Here is a 5,369-nt window from a genome sequence, read left to right as displayed (position 1 = left end):
CAGCAGAAGCTGTGATAGATGTTAACAGAGGTGAGTTAGTCCTTCAATTGAATGGGGACTACCTTGTGTTTAAGGCACATGGCCATCCCTCTGTGACAAAAGAGAGTAAGCATAAAGAGCTTCTCACAGTTCAGAGTCAAGAAGAGCCCACACAGTCAAATTCTAAGTTTGGTGTTGTGAGGCCACAACCAAACTCTAAGTTTGGTGTTAAGATCCCATATCCAAACTCTAAGTTTGGTGTGAACAACTATACAACATTGACCTGATCACCTTGTGGCTCCATGAGAGCCACTGTCAAGCTATTGACATTAAAGAAGTGCTTGTTGGGAGGCAACCCAATTTTATTTATCTAATTTTATTTTATTTTGTTTCTTTGTTATTTTTGTGTTTAATTAGGTACATGATCATGAGGAGTCACGAAAAAATCAAAAAAATTAAAAACAGAGTCAAAAACAGAAGAAAAAAATTGTTCACCCTAGAGGCAGCGCAGACTGGCATTCAACGCCAGTAAGATGCATCTGGCTGGCGTTCAACGCCAGAACAGAGCACCATTCTGGCGCTGAAAGCCAGAAACAAGCAACAACCTGGCGTTTAACGCCAGGATGTGCACACAGAGGACAATCTGGCGCTGAACGCCAGAAACAAGCATGAAACTGGCGTTCAACGCCAGAAACATGCATTACATGGGCGTTTAACGCCCAGAACATGCACCAATAGGCGTTTGAACGCCAGAATGATGCATGGAGGCAATTTACATGCCTATATGGTGAAGGAATGGTATTTCTTTTCACCTCAGGATCTGTGGACCCCACAGGATCCTCACCTCAGGATCTGTGGACCCCACAGGATCCCCACCTACCTTTTCTTTTAATCCTAATCACACTCTCCTAATCCAAATCTCATTTCACTCTTTCCCATATCACACTTCCCAAAAACCTTCACCAATCACCTCAATTCCTCTTCCCAATTACCCCATTCACCATTCACATCAACCTCCTCTTCCCCATACACCCCACCTACCCTCATCAAATTCAAATTCAATTTCCCACCCTTTCCCACCCAAAATGGCCGAACTACCACCCTCCCTATCCCTATAAATACCCTTCCCCTCTTCTTCATTTTCACACATCACAAACCCACATTCTCCCACATAGCCGAACCACCTCTTCTCCCTCTCTTCCCTATTCTCTTCTTCTTCCTCTACTTTTCTTTTCTTTCTTGCTCGAGGGCGAGCAAAAATTTTAAGTTTGGTGTGGAAAAAGCCTAAGCTTTTTGTTTTTTTTCATTCACCATCAATGGCACCTAAGACCGGAGTATCCTCAAGAAAAGGGAAAGGGAAGACAAAAGCTTCCACCTCCGAGTCATGGGAGAAGGAGAGATTCATCTCCAAAAGCCATCAAGACCACTTCTATGATGTTGTGGCAAAGAAGAAGGTGATCCCCGAGGTCCCTTTCAAGCTCAAAAAGAATGAGTATCCGGAAATCTGACATGAAATTCAAAGAAGAGGGTGGGAAGTCATAACCAACCCCATGCAACAAGTCGGAATATTGATGGTCCAAGAATTCTATGCCAATGCATGGATCACTAGGAACCATGATCAAAGTATGAACCCGAATCCAAAGAACTACATCACAATGGTTTGCGGGAAATACTTGGATTTTAGTCCGGAAAATGTGAGGTTGGCGTTTCACTTACCCATGATGCAAGGTGATGAACGCCCCTACACTAGAAGGGTCAACTTCAATCAAAGGTTGGACCAAGTCCTTATGGACATATGTGTGGAAGGCGCCCAATGGAGAATAGACTCCAAAGGCAAACCAGTCCAACTAAGAAGACTGGACCTCAAGCCTGTAGCTAGAGGATGGTTGGAGTTCATCCAAAGATCCATCATTCCTACAAGCAACCGATCTGAAGTTACTGTGGATCGGGCCATCATGATTCATAGCATCATGATTGGAGAGGAAGTGGAAGTTCATGAAGTCATCTCCAATGAACTCTACAAAATAGCTGACAAGCCTTCACACATGGCACGGCTAGCCTTCCCCCACCTTATATGTCATCTATGTTACTCGGCTGGAGTTATCATAGATGGAGATGTCTCCATTGAAGAAGACAAGCCCATTACAAAGAAGAGGATGGAGCAAACAAGAGAAGTTCCTCACGGCCCTCAAGAAGAACATGAGGAAGTTCATCATCAACAAATGCCTCAAGGAATGCACTTTCCTCCCAACAACTATTAGGAGCAACTCAATACCTCTTTAGAAGATTTGAGTCATAATGTTGAACAATTAAGGGTGGAACACCATGAACACTCCATCATTCTCCAAGAAATAAGAGAAGATCAAAGAGCAATGAGGGAGGAGCAACAAAGGCAAGGAAGGGACATATAAGAATTGAAGAACATCATTGGTCCTTCAAGAAGAAGACGCCACTAAAGGTGGATTCATTCCTTGTTCTTTATTTTCTTTCTGTTTTCGGTTTTTAAGTATTATGTTTATCTATGTTTTGTGTTTCTACTTCATGATCATTAGTGTGTAACCATGCCTTAAAGCTATGAATAAAATCCATTAGTCCTTCACTTATCTTAAATGAAAAATGTTTTAATTCAAAAGAACAAGAAGTACATAATTTTCGAAATTATTAGTGAATTTAATTTAATTATATTTATGTGGTGACAATACTTTTTATTTTCTGAATGAATGATTGAACAGTGCATATGTCTTTTGATATTGTTGTTTATAATTGTTGGTTCTTAAAAGAATGATGAACAAAGAGAAATGTTATTGATGATCTGAAAAACAACATGAAATTGATTCTTGAAGCAAGAAAAAGCAGCAAAAAAAAATGGCGAAAATTTTAAAGAAAAAGCAAGGATCCAAGGCTTTGAGCATTAATGGATAGGAGGGCCCAAGGAATCTAAATCCAGGCCTAAGCGGCTAAATCAAGCTGTCCCTAACCATGTGCTTGTGTCATGAAGGTCCACGTGAAAAGCTTGAGACTGAATGATTAAAGTCGTGATCCAAAGCAAAAGAGTGTGCTTAAGAGCTCTGGACACCACTAACTGGGGACCTTAGCAAAGCTGAGTCACAATCTGAAAAGGTTCACCCAGTTATGTGTCTGTGGCATTTGTGTATCCGGTGGTAATACTGGAAGACAAAGTGCTTAGGGCCACAGCCAAGACTCATAAAATAGCTGTGTTCAAGAATCAACATGCCTAACTAGGAAAGTCAATAACACTATCTGAAATTCTAAGTTCCTAGAGAAGCCAACCATTCTAAACTTCAAAGGAAAAAGTGAGATGCCAAAACTGTTCAGAAGCAAAAAGCTACAAGTCCCGCTCATCTAATTAAATTAATATTCATTGATATTTTGGACTTTATAGTATATTCTCTTCTTTTTATCCTAATTGATTTTCAGTTGCTTGGGGACAAGCAACAATTTAAGTTTGGTGTTGTGATGAGCGGATAATTTATACGCTTTTTGGCATTGTTTTCATATAGTTTTTAGTAAGTTTAAGCTACTTTTAGGGATGTTTTCATTAGTTTTTATGTTAAATTCACATTTCTGGACTTTACTATGATTTTGTGTGTTTTTCTGTGATTTCAGGTAAATTCTGACTGAAATTGAGGGATTTGAGCAAAACTCTGAAGAAGGCTGACAAAAGGACTGCTGATGCTGTTGGAATCTGACCTCCCTGCACTCGAAATGGATTTTCTGGAGCTACAGAACTCCAATTGGCGCGCTCTCAACGGCGTTGGAAAGTAGACATCCAGAGCTTTCCAGCAATATATAATAGTCCATACTTTATTCGAAGATTGACGACGTAACGTGGCGTTGAACGCCAAGTACACGCTGCTGTCTGGAGTTAAACGCCAGAAAAAAGTCATGATCCGGAGTTGAACGCCCAAAACACGTCATAACTCGGAGTTCAACTCCAGGAAATGCCTCAGCTCGTGGATTAATCAAGCTCAGCCCAAGCATACACCAAGTGGGCCCCGGAAGTGGATTTATGCATCAATTACTTACTCATGTAAACCCTAGGAGCTAGTCTAAGTATATATAGAATATTTATCTATTGTATTAGATGTCTTTTGACCACGTTTCATCTTTGGTCTCAGTTTTGTTTTATTCTTCATCTTAGGAGATCATTGATCACGTTTTAGGGGGCTGGCCATTCGGCCATGCCTGAACCTTTTGCTTATGTATTTTCAACGGTAGAGTTTCTGCACACCATAGATTAAGGGTGTGGAGCTCTGCTGTACCTCAAGTATTAATGTAATTCTATTTTCTTTTATTCAAATCTCTCTTATTCTTATTCCAAGATATTCATTCGTACCCAATAACATGATGAATGTGATGATAAGTAACCCTCATTATCATTCTCACTTATGAACGCGCGTGATTGACAACCACTTCCGTTCTACATGCAACAGAGCTTGAATGCATATCTCTTAGATTCCCCAACAGAATCTTCGTGGTATAAGCTAGATAGATGGCGGCATTTATGAGGATCCGGAAAGTCTCACCTTGTCTGTGGTATTCCGAGTAGGATCCTGGGAATCCGGAAAGTCTAACCTTGTCTGTGGTATTCCGAGTAGGATTCCGGTAATGAATGACTATGACGTGCTTCAAACTTGCAACCTGCTGGGCGTTACTGACAGACGCAAAAGAATCAAGGGATTCTATTCCAGTAGGAGCGGGAACCAACCAGTGATTAGCCGTACTGTGATAGAGTGCGTGAGCATTAGTTTTCACTGCGAGGATGGGATGTAGCCATCAACCATGGGTGATGCCTCCAGACGATTAGCCGTGCGACTGACAACCGCATAGGATCATTTTCCCGAGAGGATTGAAAGTAGCCACAGCTGATGGTGAACCCCTATACAAAGCTTGCCGTGGAAAGGAGTAAGAAAGATTGAGTAGAAGCAGTAGGAGAGCAGGCGTCCTCGAGCCATGCAGCATCTCCATTCGCTTATCTGAAATTCCCACCAATGAATCTGCATAAGTCTCCTATCCCTTTTATTATTTATTTTCTTATTTCTATTTTCGAAAACCCATAAACCATTTTAATCTGCCTAACTGAGATTTACAAGGTGACCATAGCTTGCTTCATACCAACAATCTCTGTGGGATCGACCCTTACTCACGTAAGGTTTATTACTTGGACGACCCAGTACACTTGCTGGTTAGTTGAACGGAGTTGTGAATTCAAATAAAGACAATTATTGAATAAATCCATACAAGCACAAAGAATAGTGATCACAATTTCGTCCACCAATTGTGTAAATGGTTGGTGCTAATATGCATAGTTGGTATGTAATGTGAATTCATGATTGGGTTGAGAATTGTGTGGCCTTGTATGCTTGGTG

Source organism: Arachis hypogaea, chromosome 10 (assembly GCF_003086295.3).
Source record: "Arachis hypogaea cultivar Tifrunner chromosome 10, arahy.Tifrunner.gnm2.J5K5, whole genome shotgun sequence".
Classification (NCBI taxonomy): domain Eukaryota; kingdom Viridiplantae; phylum Streptophyta; class Magnoliopsida; order Fabales; family Fabaceae; genus Arachis; species Arachis hypogaea.
The sequence above is the reverse complement of the archived record's forward strand: the minus strand, read 5'-3'. Positions refer to the sequence as shown.